A 23,585-nucleotide genomic window follows, 5' to 3' on the forward strand; every position below is an offset into this window, starting at 1 on the left:
TAGAGCTCAGATGTAGCCTTTCTATAATCTAAAGCCTGTGCCCCACATTTTGGCAAATCAATCATTGCTATTCCTGCTTCGGAGCTGTGGAGCAGGCTGTCAACTGATATTAATCAATCTTTGTCATTGCCCGTTTCCAAAAGTCATTAGCATGCTCAGCCTCACATTATATTCTCCAGCAGAAAAATAACACATTGTCAACTGTACTTTGTTATGAGTTAGTACACAAGTGACCTTATTGATTGCATGTAAGTAATAGAGGTCTGTATTTACTGAGAACCTTCAAGTTTTTGTACTTGTCTTTATTGTATTTCTACTTTCTCTTCCCCTCTTCCCATTTCCTTTTTTTTTTTTTTTTTTTTTAAATATTACTTTGTTTTCCTTAGCAGGCAAAACAGCTGTTTCCAAGGAAATGAAGATAGCTGAGAAGCTGGTATGAACACTCTAAGTAAATGAAGATATCAAGTACATTTGACTGTTGGAGCACTAGGAAATGATTAATGACCCTTTAACACATTAAAAAAAGGTCTGCCAACATATTGCTGTTTCTGTTGTCACACAGTAACACTTCAAATTCCTATAAATGCAGCCACGGTGGAGTTAGCATGTGTAGAAATCTTTCTTCTTAGCCATCGTGGCTTTACAGATGGATTTCTCTTGCTAGTTATTCCTCACAGTGCTTGGCAAAGTCTAGCTGTAGGAAATTACCTCCTTTCTCTGTATAAATATATATATATATATATTTATTTTCTTCCAGAGAAGAGCAATTCAATTTAGAAAGGCCTTCACGCCATATCATTGGGGTGACTTTGTTTTTATTTCTCTTTCCATGCCAAGGGAAAGAGGCGATGCATCCTCTGTGGGTTGATGCACGTTGCTGGATATTGCAGCTTCCAGAGCCACTTGGTGGACAACCCCCGGTCCATTGTGATCCCCAGGGGCTGCAGCCCCATCTCAGACCCGCCCCAGCTCCTGTGCTGCTGCAGGGCTCCCATGTCCATGCTCTCCTCTGAGATTTAATAAGGGAAACCTTCGTGGGCTCATGAGCACAAACCCAATCCTGCTCTGATGATAGGGCTGGGACCTCAAATGATGGGGCAGTGCAGGATCCTTTTAAAGGACTGATGATTAATGTGTATTTCTTCACCGAGAGCCCAACATGGAAATTTTACCAGTGCCAGAAGTTTGAGCATTGCACTGGCAAGGGCCCTCTGGGGTCAGTGAATCCTGTCCCCTGCTGCCAGAGGCAAGCACATCATAAAGTACCTTTATGAGTGAATCAGTCTCTGTATTAAAACTACCTATTTGCAATGCTCAGTCAGAAGTGGGTCCAGCCCAGGACAGTTACAAACACGTTTCTCATTTCCTGCCAAAATTAATTCTGGCCAATAATAATAATTTTTGCTCTTTTGTCTGGCTTCTCAGTGTTCTCTAGCAGTCCCCCCATTGGCTGTGATCTAGTGTACACTTGCAAAAAATATAAGCACCTGGTGTAGACAATTGAGCAGAAGTTAGATTTCCAGTGGACTTTTTTACTTTAACCTCAATGTAGTAAAAAAAAAAAAAAAAAATACCATACTTAATAAGTTGGTATCCTCACTGTCTTCCATTTCTAGATTGCCTTAAGGTGTAGCCCCAGGAAAAATACATTACTGGCTCAAGACCTGAGCTGATGAATGCTACTCTTATGGCAGTAAGTTCAGGATCTGAAGCACGCTCTTAGAGTTATCGCTAGCTGGAGACAGCAGGAGTTAAGTGGAAATGTTCCAGGACATTGCTGCTGAAAAACCCTTTCTAGCAGCTGAGGATCCACAAACCCCCACAGCAGGCATTGTGACATCGAGACACCCTCAACTGGAAAAGAAAATACAATATTAGTCAGGGCTTCAACAGCTCTCCAGAATGTCATCACTTTTATTGGGACTAAATCTTAGCCAGGTAGGTCATTCTCTGCTGTATTCTCATCCAACGTTGTATTTTGCTGTAACTGGTTTATCAAAAAAAAAAAAAAAAAAAAAAAAATCAATCTCCCTGATGTAATAAGAGTTCTGGTAACTTTGGAAGGAATATCTACTTCTGGCTGGTGCAAAAAGAAGAATGCAGAAGTTTTAAATCAGTTCGCACAAGGACACCTTAAACTCTGCCCGGTAAAAGCTTCACAACATAATTTGTCTGTCTTTCCTGGGAAGTTTTATTACGAATACTTAGTTGGAGATGTCAACACTGAAATGTCAAGTTTCCTGGTCAAAAAACTTCTCATCTTCTCTTATCTAGGTTTTATTTAGAAAAATGCATTCAGGAGTTTCTGACATGCCACATCCAGCCTCAGCCGGTGACAACACTAGGTAATTGCCAGCAAACCACTTAGTGCATTTTAATAATGTCTGAAGAGCTTCCCAAATCCTCAGCCACATCTTTCCCGAACGTAAACATCTTCAATATTTAATTTGGGCAATGCCAGGGAAGAAGCTGTCCTCTTCTTGCTGGCTGCCAAGCCGTGAGGCAGTTTTGCAGGCAGCAGCAATGAACCACCGGGGCTGGATGGGTGCCTGAGCACCCCTGGCAGCTCTGCTCCCATATCAAGAGGGATACAGAAACCTGGCTTTTGAATCCTCTGGAAAGGTGTTGGTATTTTCCTACAGCTTTGTACCGGAGCAAATGAACTTCACCCTGTTTCAGCCAGCGTAAGCTGGTGTACCTTCAGTGATTACATATTTCATAGGCCGTTGATTGAAGTGCTCTTATAGTCCTTTCCCCTTCTGAATGAATGTTTGTTCCCTGGAGGCTTCTTCAAAGGACTCAGGGACAAAGGATTGTATGAAAGAAAACATTTGCACAGGTCCACATAGGTAGCCTTGTTCAGCACGGGTGGTAAGCACGTACTTAAGCACATTAGAGGTGACAGCATGAAAACACAGCCACAGATGCAGCTAGCTTTGTACCTGGGCGAGGACAGGCTGTTCTAAAACCATTCAGAACATGGTGCAGGATGCCCATGGCTGTATCTTGGCACCTATTGTATTTTTTTTCCATGTTTTTTTTTCTTTTCTGCTTATGCAAGTAATTTGCTAAATAGCAACACCCAAGACAAACTCAGCTTTGTGCCAGAAAAGCACCTTTTCCCTTGTGCCATTATCAATTTTCCTTTATTCTCTGAGCTCTCTTCCTTTATTTCTTCCTCCTCCAGTGATCTCCCCATGACTTTCTGCTCCAACGCTATGGTTACTGCATTGCATGCACTGCGTGCCCCTCTCTGTTAGGAAGTGACTGCTGTCCAAGCCAGTTTGGATAAACAGTGAAATGAAATCAGACCTGAAATATGTGTCTTCCACAGAAGAAGAAGGTGATGTTTGCAGCCATTTGGATGGTGTCATAAAAGCACAGGCTGCTTCCTTGCAAACAAATCTCAGGAGCGAGAGATACTGCAGCCCGGAGCTCAGACTGAGCTCGCTCCTGTGCCTCTGCACTTACACAGCCTCTCTCTGCAGGCTTGCTTGCTTTTACATCGATTGTGGCTTTTCTGAGGGGCCTGGGAAGGAGGGCAGTGGGTTGGGGGGGCACACCGCCTCCACATCCAGGGGACCAAGGGCCAGGATGACCTCGGTCAGCATCCTTCAAGTGGGCAAAGCAGTGGAGTCCTGGCTTCAGGGACAGGATGACTTCCCCAAGGTGTAACAGGCTTACCACGATCTTTATCCCCAGCAGAAATGCTTCAGTGCCCATCATCCACATCTACTGCAGACAGCATGGAGAAAAAGCCTCTAGCCCAGACATGATATTGCCCATGATTACTGTGCTGGTTGTAGTTATTTCTAGGTAAAATGTTAATTGTGATGGATTGACGTTTTTTTTCTGCTCGGTATGTGACTCTAAAGAAATAAATTTTAAAAGCACATTAATTAAATGCTATTTCCTGCCTTACCCAGTGCTTTCAAAAGGTCTAACATAACCTGTGTGAGTCAAGTGTTTTCAAAATAGTGCAGTTCTCTATTTGTTCTATTTTCCATTGTTCCTTTACCTTGAGTTGTGATTATTTTTTATTTTCCCTACCTGTCTTTTCAGTTTCCCTACCCTGAGTGGATGGGTATCTGGACCACGCAGCCCACTCATGCATTGAGAATGACAAGAAACAGGAACTGTTTGATGTCTTGGGATAAAAAACCATCAGCATCGCTTTACCAACAACTGGTTTTGTAGATTGCCCATCCCTCCAATTAAAAATAAAGCAATCATCTAACGGCAAAGGCCCCTCAAGTGAGGAGGCACAAGAGGGCAGTATTACGTTGAATTGAGTCGCACAGGGGTGCTATTAGCATGGGAACACTTTATGGCTGATTAATTTATCCTGTTCGTGAAGAGGCATCTGCTGAGGAAGCGGCAGGGTGAGGCTCGGTGGCTGGTGGAAGAGGTAGCCAGCTCAGAGCCACCTTCATCTGCTGCTTTGGTGTCAGCTGCCTGGGGATGTGCTGAGCATGGGGTTACAGGATAGGAGTCTTGTGCTGGGGCTGCAGCAGTCCCTGGATTCCCATGGGAGTCTGCTGTCTGTCTGTGCACTGGGCTTTCCATCCTACCTTGGGCACAGGGGTGGCACTTGTCTGGAAGCTCAGCAGAGGAGCTGCTCCGTTATCTGCATCTGGATTTAACGGGCAGGAGTGGCAGTCCTTCACCGAAGACATCCCAGCTCTGCCGGAGCATTTGTGCCACCACCCAGCAGACACCAGAAAGGCCACGGCTGGTCCAACACAGGGATCTGCAGCCCCGTACTGTGCCAGTAAAAGACAACCTCATTGTCGCTCAGTGCCTTTTACAGCACAATAAAAGAGGAGAAGTTAAAAAAAAAAAATACATGCACAGAGACTGCTGTGAGCATATAAAAGGAGCAGTGCTGAAGGTATCCACCCAGGGGGAGGAGGGATGGGGAGAGGAACCTCTCCACAAAGCCAGCACCACATCTCAGCAGGGCTCCAGTAACCTGATCTTTCCCAGCGTGGCCCTGTTTTACCAGGAGCCCTCTGGCCTCTGAGGCTCCTTTGTCAGCCTCTGATTTTTTTTGTGAATGATCTGAGAGCGTGGGTTATCTCTAACTTTTCCCCTGTTTTCAAGGAAGCAGGGCTTTAAAAGCAGTGGTTGTATGTGTAAGGCTGGTGGTTAATCTTGAAATATGTATACTGCACACGCAAAGGCTTGAGCAGAGACATGCATAATTTATCTGTGCCTGGAGACCGCTTGCTTTTGTGCTGTCTCATTTTCTGGTGGTTGGATCATGCCTGGGAATGGACTTAAGGCATGGACATGAGCTCGGTGCTCCAATCCCAAAATGGAGGACCCTAAAAAACTCCTCGGTACGTCATACTGCCTCAGCCAAGCCTGACAGACTCAGCTGGTGCAAAGTCCTAGGAGATCCCACTGCAGGCTCAAAGCCTCAGGCACCATTTTTTGATGTACACAAAAGACCTTGTTTTAATAGGAATTAATTAGCAGTTTAAATACTTGCAGGGTAGGAAATCCCCCATGGGGTATACTCGTTAAGGTTTCTTTACACATTACCTCCCAGGAGGATGCAGACTTTCCCTTACTTTCCAGCATCCCTTGCTGCTTCAGCAATAACTGCAGTAATTGTATTGCAGCCACAAAATACTGCAGCTGCAACCATAAAACCTTTCCAATGCTCATCCGTTCCCCTGTGCTAGATGGGATTGTGATGGACAATAATTTATCAAAGAGTCTGGGGTTATAGTGCCACATATTCGTGCCCGGGGTGGCTTTAAGCAATGATGAGGTGATAATGTCAGTGTAACCACATATCCTGTTTGCATTATTTATTGCTCTCATGAATGACAAATTCATATTTCAAAATGGCTGAGGCATTTATCTGCCATCCCAAACAGCCGAGTTATGAATGTGACATAATCTTATCTCCAGGGCAGACATTCCCTTTTATTATTGGCATTTATTAAGAGAATGTGTAATTAAAGAAAAGCAATTAACCTATTTCTAGGAACTTTCTATCTTGAATAAACAGGCAGCTAATGCAGATTTAAGTGTGCTTGTGGGAGTCCTGCCTGTTGAAGCTGCCTTCTGAGGCAGGTGGGCTGCATTACAACGAGGGAGAGGACTGCGTATGAATGCCTACACAATGCTGCAGAAGAATTGCGTCCCCTTTTGGAGTTTTAATTTCAGAGACAGGTTTCAAGGGGGTAATTTTAACTCTTATGATGTGATGAAGTAGTAGGGGCTGAGGCAGGAGGAATCCTGGTGGGAACCTGTTGTGGCTTTACAACAGATAGAAAAATCCTGGCAATTTGGGAAACCCTCACAACTAGGGTGACTGAATGGGCAGGAGTCTTACTTTGTTTTCCTTTTCTACTAATGATCACCAAATATTCAAGAAGGCCAGCCAGTAGAAGCAGTTAAAGAGTTAAGTAAGTCTAAGTTATCCCATCAGCAGTAATCAACGCTTGCAGTGTGGGCTGGCTCTCCTCTGACACATGTGCTCTGCATGGTGTGTGGCTCGCCCGTGCTGTGCTTGCTGCAGTGTGGGATGCTTTGCTGGAAGAAAAAACTCCTATGAGCCCGCTATCACTATCCCACATTACCCCATTTTTGAAGAAATGTGACTAATTCCTCTCATTATAAAAAAAAATAAAAAATAAAAATAAATCTTGGTAGAGTGTTTCATCTTTCAATAGCAGGACATATTGTGGAGGCTAAGAGTGTATCCAGAAAGACAGGAAACAGAAGTAGCAGTAAGGGAAACTCTAAGTAGATGTATGGAAAATCTTCATGATGAATATTGTCAGATGCTGGAACAGAGGCTGTGGGATCCTGGAGGTCCTCAGGTATTTGACGTGGGACCCTGTGCAACCTGACCCACCTTTGCAGCCAGCTCTGCTTGGAGCAGAGAAATAGGGCAAAAGATAGAGATAACTGTGTGAAGAGCTCACTCCTGACCCAAGTTACTCTCTGAGACTGGACACTGATCAGCTCACCAACCATCTGAACAGCTGAAAGCACTTGTGTGGCTTCCTGGGCAGCTGGGACGGGGCTGTGTCCCTGGAGGAGCTAAGGATGGTGAGCACCAGTTGGAGAGCGCAAAGCAGCTGTACCTGCCCCAGAAACAGGTCGTGCTGTGCTTTCTGTGCCACCAGGCAGAGCAGCCTTTTGTGCAGGTTATTTGATTTGAGGAAATCATATTCAAAAGTTCATGTAAATTATGAAGCTGCTAGAAAGCTGTTCTGACACCCAAAGGGCCACTGCTCCTCAGCTCTCAAAATGCTCAATATCTGCTTGCCCTCAGCAAAGCAGCATACGATTGTCTGATTTTGTGAAGTGTGCCTTTTCCACAGCCATTTGAGCTGTTCTGAGTCTCAGCTCCAGCTTTGCCATCACCATCAGCATCCATGACCATTGTGTGCAAGGCACAGCTCCTGGGCACTGTGTCCCCTCCCAGGGGTCACCACGCAGTGACCGCTGTCACCTGGCCCCTTCTCTGGGTGGCCGGGTGGCTGTGCCTGTTGTTTAAGTGTGTTGCTGTCTCATCCGAGATTTGCACTCCTACCATGAGGTTAATTACTTTTCTTTACATAAATATGGCAGTGAAATCTTCCCTTCTTTTCTTTGGTGTACTGACAGAAAGTTCAAGGAAGGGAAGGCTGATATGAGCTCACACTTCACAATTGCAGTACTGTGCCTAGAAAATACTGGCACTAGTATAAACCCAGCACAGTTGCAGATAACCCTGTCACTGATGAAGTGGGCAGATGGACAGCAGAAGGCTTATCAACACGGGGCAGCAAACCAGTCCTCACATCACCAAAGTCTAAACAGTTCTGCAAGGTGCAGAGGTGGCTGTGGCTGGACGAATGGGCCGCAGAGCTCAGACAAGTGGCCACAGGCATCCAGAGGTTTCTCTGCTCACCAGGACTGATGTAAACTCCAACCATGGGTACGGGGGGAGTGAGGAGAGAGGTGATGTCCCAGCACCTTGCTCAGACCCCTGGCTACTGCGAGCGGAGCAGGCTGGTGGGGCACATGAGTTGGCAGGATGGAGCATAAATATGAGTCCTGATATTATCGCTGGGACAGCATCAGAGCTATTTGACATCTTATCTGTTCATTGCTTTTTTATTTTTTATTTATTTATTTATTTAATGACTTTTTCTAAGCAAGGGAATCACTGCGGTTTTGCCACCAGCTCCATCTCCTCCAGGTGCCTGCTCCTGAGCCCCTCTCCCCCCATCACCTCCCTCCACAAGTCCCCGAGCAGGAAACCAGACCCCGAGCCAGTGGTTGGGCTCTCCAGCCCAGCTGCAGGAGCAGCCTCCTGCCCTGCCAAGGGATAAAAAAGGGAGGAGATTCATTTTGTGCAGTGAGCTCACGCTCTGAGAATGGGCTGCCGAGGCTCATTGCTAACACATGCAGCGCCAGACTGTGCACAGGCAGGGCTGGGGAGGCTGCCGGGGCTGTGGAGCCCATTTGCCTGCAATTGCAAACAACAAAGCAGAAGAGGTTGACAGTGCGGTGATGATGGTAATTGTACCTCCTTTGGCTGCCAGGAGTTCAGACACCAACCAGCCAGATGTTAATGTATAGGGTTTTAAACCAGGCAAGGTGCTTTGATGATTTTTTTTCTGAGCTGAATGTATTTTTTTAAAGTCTAAAATATACTTTTAGTCCTATGTCTTTGCTGCAGTATCCAGTCCTGCTGTAGGATGTGCCAGTGGCCTATAATAGAAGATGTATTTTTTTATTTCTTTTTTTTTTTTGGTAGAGATTTAGTTTCTGGATGAGCAAAACATCAAGCAACTGCCATAAAGCTTTGCTCTGAGTAATGCTTTTGTCCTTCCAGGTTTGGGAGACTATCTGACACTGTCTACGTTGGCTGAAGATTAAAGGGTAGAGGGAGACTGTGGGTCTGGATGGAGCTTCCTTCCACTCTGTCCTGGAAAAACAAAGCAAAGACAAACGTGCATCCTGCCCTGTGCGTTAGGTGTGGAAGCAGCTTGGGGGTGAGGAGGGAGGTGGGATGGGGGATGCCCCCCAGCAGCCACATCCCTCTGCTGTTTGGCAGGCAGGCAGCAGTGAAGACAGGAAAGTAAGGGAGATGGACAGGTAAAAAGTCAGATTTGGTTTATGCCCAAAGGTCAGACAGAATCAATACGTTCCCACAGAGCATCTTGCATCTAATCAGTGTTTTCTGGTGGAAAATTTCTGACAGGCTTGAAACCTGAGGCTGGGTTTATTTGCAAATGCCTGGTGAGTGATAAACAGGTGATTTAGTACAACATTTATTTTGCACTAAAAAAAAAAAAAAAAAAAAAAAAAAAAAGAATGAAAAGAAAGAAAGAAATTAAGGCTTATGTGATTTTTAAATATTTTTTACTTTTTTTCCTGGATGATGGGGGAAATGGTGACTGCCTAGCAGGTCACAGCAGAAACTGTTTCTGCTCTACTTCTGGGCCAATTGTTGTGGTTTTGCTACTCCTGGAGATGGCAAAAAATAACCACCATTAATTAAAGTTGGGGAAGTGCCAGTTCTTGATTTGGAATAAAACCAAAAGTGCTGGCAACTTTTAGGGAAAGCTTTTTCTTGCAAAACAACTGAGATTCACAAGTCACGAGATCACAAATCTAGAAGTGCTTGCAAGGAACAGTAATAAACCCCCTCAGCTCTCTGGGAAAAAAAATATATATTTTTTTTCATATGTTGCATTTAGCTTCTTCTAGATGAAGAAGTCGAACAGGTTTACTAGCAGAATAAAAAAGCCTTTCCTTGCTTTTACGCTGGACTGCGTATCCCATTGCAAACTGCTGTTTGTAAAGTAAACTGCAGCATGAGAGAGCCCAGGCTTTCATCATGTCCTGAAAATGTCTGCTCAAAATATCTTGCATGAAAAAATGAAACACTAAAAAAAAATCACTGTTATGCATAATAAAACCACTACAGAAATTGTTATTTATACACAAATATGTAAAAATCAACTCAGAGCCAAGAGGACATGTTTCAGCTGCATGGAAATATAATGGTTTGCTAACTCCCAGATGAAGACAGCGAGTTGAAAGCGAGATGTTCACACAAAATGTGTCAATATGGTCAAACTGGCAGTTTCTGCTGAAAAGGAAGAAGCGAAAGCTCCACTGGGAAGTTCTTGTGTAGCTCCAGCCCCCACCAGCTGTCCTAAGCAGGGGGCTTGAGGCAGCTCTGGCAATGCCACCGCCACCACTGCCCATGTCACTCTGATCCTCCACACCAGGGAAAAGGGCTATTAGTCCATCCTTTTCCCCAGAAAGTTTGGTGGCCCAAATTTATGTCCCAGGACTCTTCCACCATGCTCCATAAAGCCCCTGCACATGACTGAAGAGCATCCCATCCCCTCTTTGCTGCAGTGAATGCTGCATCCTTTTGCAAGAGGGGCTGATATAGGGAAGGGATGGTGGCTGGGGGGTTTCAGCAGCTGCCAAGCCCCAGCCCAAGCCCACCACAGCCACTGCTTGGTGCTCGGGGGCTTTGTGGCTGTGTTGACGTTATTACAAATGGATTTTCCAATGCGGGAGCAGAGGGAGGCTCATCTCACCCACTAGCACCTGTCTCCTGCTCTCCCTCTGGATGCCCCTCAGTCTGGTGGGAACGGCTCTTGCCTGCTGCGTGTCTTGAGCATGCCAGTGCTTGATAAACCTCATTTGGTCCAAATTTGCTGTGAGATGCTGTCTCTTCAGAGAAGCACATTTACCTTCCTTCTGGCGGTGACCCAGCAGCAAGGCGCTATGGTGTGCAGAATTGTCAGCGCTGTGTATTAAATTATTGCTGCTCCTTCGACTGATGTGCAGGATGGAAGTTATAACAGAGTTGTTTTTCTGTGGAAATCTATTGCATTTAGGTACATCTAATTCAGTAAATCTCATCTGTACACAGGGACTGCTTGTCCTATTGCCTATCATTTTGGGATTGCACTACATTGCTCTTTGTGCTCAGAGTATGAACCCTCATAGACCCATCTCTATATCTCAGTTGCAGCAAGTTATCTGTGACCTTATTCAGTCCCCCTCTGGAAGTGCCAATTAAAATATATATGTATATATATATCTGCATATAATGCATGAAAGCTCAATCAGACTCCAAGCTCCTAGTTTTCTTGTGGGCCTCAGAAATCTCAGCTCCCTAGCTCTGACTTCAGCCAGGCACTCATCGGCTGATTGATTTCAGACAGAGCAAGGTCCATTCCAATTTCCATGACTGTGGGAGACTTAAAATTGGTGATTTTTTTGACTACAGATTGGTTGTTAGAAATATTAATAATGACAGCTTGGATTTATAATTAGCCATGCATTTATATCACATTGAGGGGCTGTTAATCTTCAATGAACACATTCCAAATAATCAATTTATATTAAAATAAATTGGCATGTAATATCTATCTAAATCAATCTAAACTTAATTCTTATTTAGGAGCCTCTGCTTAGCCACTTATAACTTTTCTTCAGATGGCAGCAGTTGGGTTTGGGGGACCACGGGGTTTGCTTAGCATCTGCAGCCTTAGCAGGTCCAAATGGGAAAACAGGCACAGGTCTGCTCCCCTTGCAGCTTCCCCATCTGCCAGGTATCATGGAATTGAGGTCACAGCTGTGGGACTGTAGCGTTGGTGAGACAGAGGTTTGTGTCTTCTAGCACCTGAGTGGGTTATCGGGTGTCTCCACAAATGGATTCCTTGGATGTGGGATCACTAAACGTTGCCTTTCACTTTTCTCATCCACAAAATTTTAAATTATCTGCTAATATTTATAACAGCTTGTTTGAAGCTTATTGGCCCCTTTATTGATTTACCAAGGTAAAGGCTCTCCTGGCTGACTGTCACAACTGACCAGACTCCAGGTGAAGGACGTGTGTGAGCTTCCTGCAGCCAATGGCAATGTGCAGATGAGACGATTGCAGGAGGCTGGGAAAAGTGCACCAAGTTTGCACTGCGAAGCTTGAGTCTCTCAGACCCACGCAGGTGAGCTGAGTTTTGTGATTCAATTCCCCACCCATGTTGTGAAGACTCAAATGTTCAGAATTCAGCAGTTTTACTCATTTTGGGCAAGTTTTTGGAGCTCTGTGGGTGAGGAACTGAGTATCACTTCTGCTAAAATTCATAGATTTTATTGGTAGGAGGAATTGCATTTTTGTGCTTGTCTGGTCTTTTACCCTTGGTTGTTCCTTGCTTGTTTTTTGTTGATATTGAAGAAATGGTTATTATATTGTTTCCAGAGATTAGAGGAATAGAGGAACAGTCCTTGGGTGGCGGATGTGCTGTCTGACATAGTTCAAATGACATCCTCACCCCCATGGTGAGGATCACAGCAGTGAGTTTTTCTTTTGGGGGATTTTGTTGATGGTGGTTTTATTTGTTTGTTTGTTTTGCTGTTGTTTGTATCTGTTATTTTATTTTATTTTATTTTTCCCCACTAGTAAAAGAGGTGTGCCCTTTTCATAGAACACAGTCAAAACCTGAGGAAACTATTCCTCCCTGGAGAACCAGAGTGGGTGTGAATACCTCTGCAGTGAGCGAAGACTTTGAAATCCCACCAGGGAGTTCCTGGAGGTGCTGAAAATCATGCTTTAAATAGATTTGCAATATGTTTTCATCCCCGCTACACTCTTATCAAAGAAAAAAAAAAGTATGTCTTGCTTCAGACTGATGCTATTTCTCTGTCTCTTCTTCTTAGTGAAAATAAACAAAATAATAGCAAGATATAAAACAGGTTATGATGCCAAATGCTGCTGTGCTTAGGGCAGCTGGGGGAGCCTGGGTGCCTTGCACATAATGCTGGGTGTACTGTACTTGAGTGTTCACTGAGAAACAAGTCAGAAGAAATAAAATAAAAAGAAACAGAGGTACCAAAGTGAGTATGGATGGCATCTGCTAGGTTGGCCTCACCTGAGACTTATTTACTGGGGGAAGGCAGGAGGCCTAGGCAACACTGCTTTACCAATTACAGGTGTCTGGTTGTGGTGTCCTGCCTGTTGACTCTGTCTCAGGGACAGCCCCCTGGACAGATGGGGCTGAGGTCTTCCCCAAAGTGATGGAGGTGTTGTGCTGGCCAGTGCTCCCAGGGAGCAGCTGGAAACCAGCCGAAGCTCAGCCGAGCCAGGGAGAGAGAGCTTGAATGGGGTTCTCCTAGTACAGAGCCCTTAGAGGTTGCTGAATAAAAGGACTTGTCCTGCAGTGGTACAGCAGGCAGGGAGAAAGCAGGTTTATCCGAGTGTGTTTGGTCTGATGTTTTGGTGTTTTTTTTCCCACTTTGACATTTTTCTTTATTCTCATTTGTGCTTCCACAAAACAGCTGCAACTTCTTAGGGGCTCCTGGGGTGGTTTTGAATGCCCAGTGGAGAGGGGTATGGATCATGATGAGATCATGTTATGCACTAGAAACCTTCTGCTAGCAAACCTTAAGCCTCCCTTAGTCCACACTGGCATCTAAAAACACCACAAGGTGCCACAGCAGGAGATCAGAAAGGCCGAAGGGCAGCAGCAGTGTTATACAGCTTTTACAGGTACAGCTGTTAGGTGAGAATGGCCACGTGATGGAGGGAGTGGAAAAATCCCGGTGGCTCTGCCACATCTAATGCTGGTGGGGGAGCCTTGGAATAATACATGTTTCATATGGCTTTTCATTGTTTGTTGCTCCCGATCAAATCCTTTATCTTGTGGGGTTTTGTTCAGTAATGCTTTTTGCTGTTGCCTTTCATTTTCCTCAGTCATTCTCGCTTTCCACCAGCCTGTTGTTGTCTGCCCTTGTTGTCTGAAGTCATTTGGGTGACGTCCGTTTTTACTTCTTCAAAAAATTCCAGTGCCTTTGCTAAAGGACGGATCACATCCTACTTAAAGTCAACAGAAAGACTTCAATGAGCCTCGAACTGGACCTGAAATTGTTGCTTCTTTTCAGGTTTCTAAATATGATATTTGCCTCCTAGCAACCACCATTTGCAGGCAGTGTGCCAGCAATGTTAAGCTCTTGCTTGTGTGCAGCTGCTGGCATCCCAGAGCATCCCGCAGAGCTTTACAAAGCGCCCGGTGGTATCAACTCACTCCGCTCACTGTAGGTGTCACAGGGAGAGTGGTGTTACACAACAGACTGAAAAACAAGGGAAAGTACTGCCTGACAGAAGATGTAAGAGGACAGGGAGTGTTGCAGATTAATGCCGCAGTTATGATAGAAGTACCCTGGGATGTTTGGGGTTCACCTGTGGGTTTACTGCCTGGAGCATCCCGAATGGGTGGTGAAGTTCATTCTGGGAGCTGTACTTTGTGCATGGGCTTATCCTGGGTGTAGTCTTCTGGTCCTGCTCTTCGACAGCTAATTTGGTGCCTTTTTCTTCCTTCAGTTATGGCAATTCATCACGCTCTTCCCCCAGCTCATCCTCTCTGATATGCTGTGACAGTGAATGTCATTTGTTCAGGTAGGACAAGGTGAAGCTTGCCTGCTAGGAGCAGTGATTTTTCTTTCAGGGCCTGGCAAATGCTCTTGGCTGAGTCAGGTCTTTGGACTATTTTGACTTCCTGTTCTCCTACATGTATTTCTGTGTGTCCATTCCACAGGTTTGGGTCCTGTGGTGGTGTCTCTGGATTTCCTTGGGACCATTTTTCTCCTGATGGTATGCAGCATGTTTCCAAAGACACACTGGTCCTTGAAGTTGCACTGCAGTTCTCCTGTCTCCCAAGTGATTTGTATATACGGTTTTCACTACAGGAAATATTATTCATTATCTAGAATTATTTTTTCCTCAGTTGATGAGTTGATGGAATTATTATTACAATTCTATTAAAAAAAGAAAAGCAGGAAAGAGATCTGTCATCTCTCTCTGTGTACCATGCTACTCCTGAAAGTGACGGTACATTTATCTAGGTTTAATAGCTAAAAGATTGGTCAAAGTGCATCAACTGTGGTCCTGTTTGGGGAAACGCAAAATCTTTTCTTATATTCAGCTGCACTGGAAGAGTTCTGTTGTTTCTGTGGGGCTGGAACACCAGTAGTGTTTGTGGCTCCATCAGCAGGCCACTTCCATCAGCTCTTTGTGATTCAGAACAGCCTGGCCTCCTTAGCTCCTTTTTTAAGGACCTCACCACAATAGATGTCTTGCAGGGTTTGCATGAATGACCTCCAGTCTAGTGTGTCCTGTTTGAAAGCTGCCGGTGACTCTTCCTTGTTCGTTAGTCACTAATTTAAGTTCTTCGGAACTTGCTGCTTCTGATACTGGTGGGGTGATTCAAGGTTACTTAGTTGTGGTGTTTCATGAGAATCACCACTTTTCATTAAAGGAGAGGAAAGAAGTAAATATTTAGTGCTCTAAGTGATTCCAGAAAGCAAGCTGAGCATGCAGAGCTGCAGGGGCAAAATTCAGAAGACAAGTTAAAACTCTGCAGCCTTTAAAATGATGTTAGTTATTATTTTTAGATGTCATGATGTTTTTAATGAACTCCTGAAATTTTAGAGCCTGAAGCAATTCAGTTTGGAAGAATTATAGTTTTAAGCTTCAGCACACCTTTAGAATCTTCCCTGGTTTAGCTGAGAAGGAAGTGGATGCACTAGGGAATTACATATGTATATGCATATATTTTGTATTCAGTGCATATATATGTATACATCATTCTTTTTACTTTAACTGCATCTATTTTGCTAACTGGACAGTTTGCAAGGACTATATCTGTATTCCAAGAGGACAAAGTTTAAGAGGAATGGCATAAATATACTGTGGATTTTATTGGCGCAACAATTGTAATATCTGTATCATATAGAAATAGCTGTTTAACAATTGTTTCTCCCACAGCAATTAAGAACTTATGAAAGCTGAAAGATGATGAGCATCATATAATTGGTTTGTGCAGAGTCTAATGAAACTATTTTCTCAGTAAATAGAATATTCTCTTTCTTGAGAATAGAAAGAATAACATGATAAATATTTATAAGTCATCTTATCTCTTTCCTGTCATGGAGTCTTCATCAACAAATCTCACTTTGAAAAAGTAGTACACACACTAGAAGAGCAGCTTATTCACTATTGCTTAGTATCTGTACTGCAGTGGTTCCCAGAGGACCCCATTGGAGATCTCATGATTCCCACGTGAAATTGTTGGACACTTCAAATCAGGCTATGCTGAAAGTCTAGGCAACTCCAAAGGTGTCTGGGTATCCAATCTGTCCCAGAAGGGTGTCCAGATATCTCCATACGCAAAGCTCTGAAGGCTGTGGGAACAGCATGAAGAGTGCTCAATTGTGCTTCAAGGCTATTTCATTTGAGGATGATGGCTGGCCAAAGCATGAGCTGGGCATTTCTCCCTGAATCTGCTCTGGGACCATATCCTGGAATAATGCCCCTTGAAGCCACAAAAGCAATATTATGGTTACATATATATGGCTTTCCTTAGCTACTTGCACAACTACTTACTCTGCTTTATCATCAGAGTGGGTTGGATGCTGCACAGCATGAGTGGTTTGTATCAGGGCTGCAGTTAAGTGTGTACATCTTGAGGAATGAGTCAGCAAGGAGATGTCTTTCAACAAGCAAAGTTTTTCTTCAAAGCTTTGTTCTTTAGTCTGACTGTGCACAACTTCTAACAAAAGATACCCAACTGGTTTCCTCTGTACTCTACATATATATATGTGTATATATCTCCTCTTTGGGCTCTGTTCCCTACTGTGTACATCTTGATGTGGAGAGCAACATCTGTGGAGCTGGCATGTTTGCCGTGGCAGGGCGAGCAGGAGGGCTTTGGCTCCAGGCACCATCTCCCCAGCCTGCTGCCCACAGGACATGCCCATACCTGCTTTGCATTTTGAGGGAGAATTCTGGAGTCTGGAACTATCTTTAAAAATGAATCTTCTACTTACTTCCTTATTCTGTTTCTCTAACTTTACTTAAGGTTCCTCATGTGGATTTTGGGGGTTGCATTTTCAGCAGTAATTTTGGTCTGTAATGGTGTGGCCACTTGAGAGCCCTTTTGGCCCCAGAGGGTGCTGTACTTATGTACAGCCAACCTGCTTTGTCAGCGTGGATTATGGAATGCACTCACATAAGATCTCCTTGGCAGCTCAGCTGACAGATGCTACAATAATGATCTGACTGCAAGTAAAATACTATGAAGATATATATATATATTGATATTTCAATTACTTCTTAAATTGTACTTGTTGGGATCCTTGTGCCTGACTTGGATATTTAAGTATGGATTGTATCTGATTCTAAGAACACATCTTTTTGTCTGCTCAATATATATAATAGCTTATATTTCCATCCTTGGGTAATTGCTTCTGCTTTAAAGACTGACCCTGAATTATATTAACACAATAAATTAATGTTCATTTCTTACAGAGAAAGGATTTCTCTAAGGAACCTGCGTAAGTGCAATTTTCTCTGTTCTTCTTCCATGGTCCTGATCATAAATAAGTAGCTTTGAGTACTCATGGGACTGTGCAAGGGCTTCTCACAAGCAATTGTTCTTACAGCTCTTTTATTGCCAGGGTGTTGAACTAACAGCTTGAAATTGAATTGGTGGTGTTTGTAAATATGTCTCTTAATGTGTGTGTATATATAAATATATTTATTTTTTTTTCCTCCAGGGAATCAGGTGATGGCAGGACAGAGATTCCTGAAGAACCTCCCTTTGAAGGGAAAGGTGACCTCTTTTCAGCAACATATTAGTGGGTGTTGTGTGGACAGCTGCTGTGACTGCAAGGCAAGTTCCTTTATTTAAGGAGGAGAATTCATACTTACCACTAGGGAAAATTTTAAATGCACAAGAAGTGTCTCATGTAGTACAAAATACTACTGTGCTGTTTCCTGCGGCATATGCTTAGATAGGATTTTTCTCTAAAGAAAGCAAGGGGGGGAACATTGCATGCCAGATGTCTTCTTAAATGTACTTGCTAAACAAGGTCATTTTAATTTGTCTGGGTTCAAAACAATTTCCCTTAATGGATCAGGGATTGTTATTTCACTGACACCCTATAAAGGGTGCAGCTCTTAAAATCAACAGATGAATTTTTTAGTGAAATTCTGAATGGAAATTGTCTTCTCAAAGCAAGTCAAATGATATAAAGCATTGACTGCTGGCCTCTGCTGAGACCAGGGATGTAGGAGAACAGTGGTTTTACCTCTGTCTCTTGCATTATTTTGGCAAGAGTGAAATAGTGAACGTGGTTCTGCTTTCCACATCTCGGAAAGGATGTTGCAAAACTGGAAAGGATGCCGGAAAGAGCCATAGTAATGATATGAGGACAGGAAAATGTGCCTTATGGTTTGAGATTTATGGAGCTCAATCTGTTTAGCTTATCAGAAAGATTTCAGCTTTAAATGGATCACAGGGTTTACATACTTTCATGTAGAATAAATAGTAGGTATAAAGGTACTATTCCATCCTGCGCATAAAGGCATAGCAACAAGCAGAGTCTGATAGTTAAATCTGAATCCATTTACATTTTAAACAATATGCATATTTTTACTGCTGGCATGCTCAACCAACAAAACAAAACAAAAAAAGCAGACAAGCCTCAAGAGAGGTGTTACATGGTCCTTTTGATGCCTACAAGTGGTGGCAACGAGTTTTGTGATTAATACGCTCTCAATAACCACAAGCTGGCAGCCAGTCCCTCTGCAGTGCAGTGGCTGGATGAGGGTCTCTGGCCATGGGGCTGTGTGTGAGGAACAAGTGCCTGTCCAGCTGTCCGTGAGTCCATCCGCAGACCACAGCCGTGCCTGGGTGTGCTCCCAGCTGGATGTGGGTTACAATATAGAGAGTGCTCAGAGCCATGTTCGCAGGCAGCCCTCCCTGGGGATGTCCATGATGTCACTGTGAGCTGTCCCATGAGGGACGAACTGCCTCAATTCCATGTCCTGGTCAGGATTTTGCAGGCTATTATGCTTGCAGATTAAATCCCTGTGCGTACTCAGGGTCCTTGAGAGTTGCTGCTGCCTGGCTTGCTGGCTGGGTGCTGAGGCCAGGCTGTGCATGCAATTCCCACAGAGGGTGGTTGCGTAAATCCCGAAATCCCGCTCTCATGATGTTAGCTAACTCGCTGAATTAACCCTGCTGGAGGCACAGACTGTACTCCTGTAACTTGTCTTCCATCCTTCCACCACTGCACTGCTGGTAAAAGGGCTTTCTTGCATCAAAGATTGGACAGGACTTCTAATCAAAATAATCCATTCTCGATTATCTTCCTGTTTCCCTTTCTTTTTTATTTTTCAAGCTTTTCTCACTGGAGGGAAAAAAAAAAAAAAAGACAAGAAGGGTAGGGAGGAACATGGAAAAAAAACACACTACTCATTTCCCGGTTTTGTTTCTTTAAAAAAATCTGGAAAGATTTCAAAATCCCTGAAGCGCTGCTTGTGAAAATTTCACAGTAGTAGGGCTTGGGGGAGAAGTCCTCCAGCTCCCTCCATGTGGTTTCATAGCCATCTTAAAAGATTCTGTTAATTTTTAAGCTAATATTAAGCTAGTATAATAATGATGGAATATTGCCTCCTTCCTGAAGGAGGAAGGGGAGCAAAATTGGGTGGCATGGTGAAGGAGCACGTGGGAAGCAAATCACTGCTTATTTTTGCTTCCCTGCAGTGTGGGGTTGGGGATGGAGGAGGGAGAAGGGATCCTTGCAGCAGCCCCAGCTGCTGCAGGGTCTGCAGAAAAAGGCTGTGGGTTGGGCAGGGAGGGGGGTCAGTCCCCCACAGCTGGGCTTTGGGGTTCCCCTGTAGTGACACCAGGCTGCTGCATGGAGATCCTGCAGTCTTCCAAGGGAGCAGTGCCATGAATGCCTTCTGTGGCATCTGAAGGAACACTGTCAGCTGTGGTTTGTTAATTGTTCTGGGTCCCCTGCCCCTCCAGATCTTCAAGGAAAGAATTTATTTTTTCCTCTGTCATTTTCTTTGTTAGAGAATTGTTCTTAAAATGATGTGGTTTGTGCATAAAATACTGTTTATGTATAAAATACCATTGAAGTTCAGTTGGGTCCTGAGTTGACCCCTGCCTAGCACTCAGATCTTTCAGCTTCTTGTTTAATTTGTCTCATAGTGTAAGACACGCTACTCCCCCCATACAATACAGAAAGCTTGCTCCCCAGTACACATACCTAATTTGTAGCTAATGCTCTCATCGTGGCTACTTTAATAACAGTATAGATTTTTTTTTTCCAAATGAGATGCACATGTGGCTCCTAGGCAGTCATTTTTCTGTTTCAGATTAAGCTTTTCTCTTCAAGATTCCACATCATACATGACTTTCTGTAATCTTTTCTATTGATTTCATTCCTAGCATGCATCAAAACAGTGCTGAAGCAATCCAGGGGTGGACTGACCTGCTTTGCAGAGAAAGAAGGGGCAGAAGGCATCTGTTTACGCTTAATGGCCTTCTTTTTGGGTAATAGCCCTGGGTAAAGAGAATAATATTAGCTAAAGGATACTTTTCCCAAAGATGGGAGTCCTGACTATTTTCTCCCTTGCTAAGGCTCCTAGAAAGCATCTCCCACATGGGAGACAGCTGCTAGGTGGTACAGTCTCCTTCCAGGAGAGGCTAGAAACTCAGAAGGTGTCTGATGTTCTCACAAAGCCCCAGGCACTGAGTGAAATAGGGACTAGCCCAAATCCTAAAGGGGAATGAAGTTATAACTTAACCAGCTGGAGCTGAGAAAGGCCACTGACTTAACTCCAGACAGACTGGCATGTTTTGCTGTTTGTGGAATATCCTCGTGTTTCTTACCAGCACACGCTGCTGGGAATGAGATCATGCCAGAGCAAGTTTGTGATGCTGAGGCATCTCCTGGGTTTGACTGGGGCAGAAATGCCCTGTGGTTTCTCTACATCTGGGTGAAAATAATAAGTCCTGGAACACCTGAAAATTGATGATTAAAAAATAAAATCTTTCCTTCTACTCCCTGTCGCCTCCTCCTACAGATACAATTTAAAGATTTGAACTCAGTTTGTATTGCAGCCAGAGATTGGAGTTATGATTGTTTCCATTTAGAACAAGGAAATTGAAGTAAAGCAATTAATCAATAACAATATGGGAAAGTAAAGACTGAGACAGTCACTTGAAGCTTGCATGCTTAGCTGGCTAAGGGGAATTTTAGAAACTTCTGTCTTTTACTGCCTGTATAGGTTTTATATTACCAGCTTCCAAGTTCAGAGAGAAGTGGTGCTTTGTGTTTGTACCACTTCACCCAGTGTTATAAACCCATTCATTTACAGGGATTAATTATGAATAATCCCAAAGTGTTTCCCTGACTGTTGTACAAACTGTGCGCTCAGGCCCACTTCATACAGCCGTGAAATGCCATCATCCCTCAGGTGAAACAAAGCAACTCTTCAGCAGCACAAAGCAAAGCTGCACAGCAATTTAGGAAAGGAAGTGAAGAATAATGGATTCATTTGAAACTGCAGGGGGATTTTAACTATGCAGAATGCAATTACCAGAACTGGAGTTTATCCAGGACACTGGGGTTAAGACCCCATCTATTACAAAAGATGCCATGGAATTGCCAGCGTCCTCCCCCTCATTTCCTATGTGTTACTCACTGGGCTCCTGAGCAGGGAAGAAGCCGGTCCTGTTTAGGTTAAGAAAAATTATGGGACCTCAGGGCAAGGTGCAGAGCTAAAACTAGTATCTCCCTCGGACCAGAGCTTTCCTTTTGCATGTGGTGCTAAAGGCTTTGTGTTGGAGAGGGAAATGAAGTGCCTGAGTGTGTGACTGTCCAGAGCCACTGATCCGGGACAGCTGCTGGTCTACAGAGCATGTGATGGGCTGCTGAGCTAACAGCATGGCTTTGAGTCTAAACTTGGTCATCAATACCTTAACCAAGGAACGGACAGTTTCCCAATTGAGTTTATACAAGTTAGACTGTGAATCCATTTAAATAGCCAAATACTTTGTGACTTGGATCAGAAATTACACATTTCAGTATAGGCAATAAACTGAGGACGGTGCCTCTAGTTTGCTGGTCATCAGAGAAGAGCAGCATCACAGGCCAGAAGATTAAAATCTCATCTACGTGACCTCAGTTTGGAGCTTTACCCGACTGTTTGAATTTTGGAGTTTCTTGGCCTCCTGAACTTCCCACCAGCCCCTCCGCTGCCTCTCATATGCACAGTCCTTTCCTTTTTTCAATACCTTCACCTGAGAAATTACAAAAGACATTTCTCCTGCAGCATTCACACTCCTGCAGGACCAAAGAGGAAATGCAGATGCCACTGGCTTGTTTTTAGGAGGTGGGCAAACAAGCAATGTTGGTTCAGGCGGGGAGGGAAGGGATGGAGATGATGTGCGCTCAAATATGCGTAAGTTTTTAACTCCCACCAAAATAAAGGTTGTGAAAATTGGGGAGCAGCACTTTTTAACATGGCAAGAAAGCTCAAGAGAGCATCTTTGGAAAGCTTTTTGGCTGATTTGTGAAATGCAGAAGTTAGCGTTCAACGCTTCTATTTCTGGGCATGTGGCTGATTAAATCAAAAGTCAATAAACTCTGCGTTCTTTGGCCTGATCCAGGTATTAGGTATGCTCAGTAACTCAGAAATTCTTCTCTCTCGCATCCTCTCCATTTACTGTTGAGAGTGTTTAGGTCTTATTTAAATTTGTATCATTAGCTACCCATAATTATGGCCTTTTGTTCAAGGCTAGTGAGATCAGACAAGTAAATAAAAGAAGCCAGCACCACAGTGAATGCATAACGTGAACCGTTTGCCCGCTCACAGGTGCTGAGCAGAAAGTTACCAATTAGTAGTGAAGCCCCAATAAATAATGCCTCAGTCTTGTAACTGCAAATCTTTCTAATAGAATCTGGCTATTTCATGCCCTGTGCCATAAATCAGCGCCCCTGATGAGTGTGCTTTGAATGGCTGGACAAAAATAATTAATCAAGACTAAATCAAAAGCAGCATGCTGAATGCAGAGGCAGTGTTAGCCAGGATGCATTCCTATGAAAAAATCATTTAAAAATGGCTTATAAATCTGTGAGATGGCTGAGGGAGGATTGAGGAAATGTGACTGGTATGGATTTTCAGGTTTTGTTGTGCATAGATATTGCATATGGTTAAGTCTTTCCACCCCTGCAGACAATGGGGGTTCCAGGACAGATGCAACTTGTGGCTTTGCCCACCAAACCCAACAGGCGATGACGCTGGACTGAATGACTACTGTCACACCCCTTTTGTAGTGACACTCAGTAGAAATGCAGAGAAGGACCACAGACAACAAAAAGAAACCCTGGGAGATCAACCACCATTTGTGGCTTTACTGTGAGGATAAAGGACTTGCAAAATCTGGAAAGCTGGATGCTGCTGGGAGAGGGTTTTGCTCCATTTTAGCTGCTTTTCTCTCTTGTGGTGCCTGACTGAACTGAGCACCATATTTCCAATCAGATTGGAAGTGACAGTGCTCTGATAGCTCCTGTGCTGAGCACTGGCCCAGTCATTGAGTCTTTATCCAGTTTTTCTCTTGTACTTATCGACCATTAATGAATCGTGACATATTCTTCACAGACACTGATTGAACCAAAGCTGAGCCTGTGATACTGCCAGGAGCAATGCTAAGAAATACAAGAACATACACTTGCCAGCTTCAACA

The 23,585-nt window shown here is 44.0% G+C and overlaps 2 long non-coding RNA genes across 7 annotated transcripts in view; both read left to right on the top strand.

Moving 5' to 3' along the window:
• Positions 1 to 6,660, top strand: part of LOC106015679 (uncharacterized) — a 28,085-nt gene extending 21,425 nt beyond the window's left edge. The window contains exons 2-4 of the long non-coding RNA XR_002400133.4: positions 387 to 526; positions 1,617 to 1,938; positions 4,063 to 6,660. This is a non-coding gene — a long non-coding RNA (uncharacterized lncRNA). The remainder of the gene's footprint in view (positions 1 to 386; positions 527 to 1,616; positions 1,939 to 4,062) is intronic.
• Positions 6,661 to 12,067: 5,407 nt separating this feature from the next.
• On the top strand, positions 12,068 to 22,670 carry LOC113845104 (uncharacterized). Of its 6 annotated transcripts, none has more exons than XR_011812603.1 (8): positions 12,068 to 12,141; positions 12,245 to 12,339; positions 12,446 to 12,578; positions 14,363 to 14,437; positions 14,577 to 14,632; positions 17,348 to 17,373; positions 17,596 to 17,711; positions 20,283 to 22,670. It is a non-coding gene; the product is annotated as an uncharacterized lncRNA (long non-coding RNA). The 6 variants fall into 6 exon arrangements; XR_011812604.1 differs by having other exon boundaries at positions 12,245 to 12,324; XR_003500371.3 differs by lacking the exon at positions 12,446 to 12,578.
• The last annotated feature ends 915 nt before the right edge of the window (positions 22,671 to 23,585 follow it).

This window comes from Anas platyrhynchos, chromosome 13, assembly GCF_047663525.1.
Source record: "Anas platyrhynchos isolate ZD024472 breed Pekin duck chromosome 13, IASCAAS_PekinDuck_T2T, whole genome shotgun sequence".
NCBI lineage: Eukaryota > Metazoa > Chordata > Aves > Anseriformes > Anatidae > Anas > Anas platyrhynchos.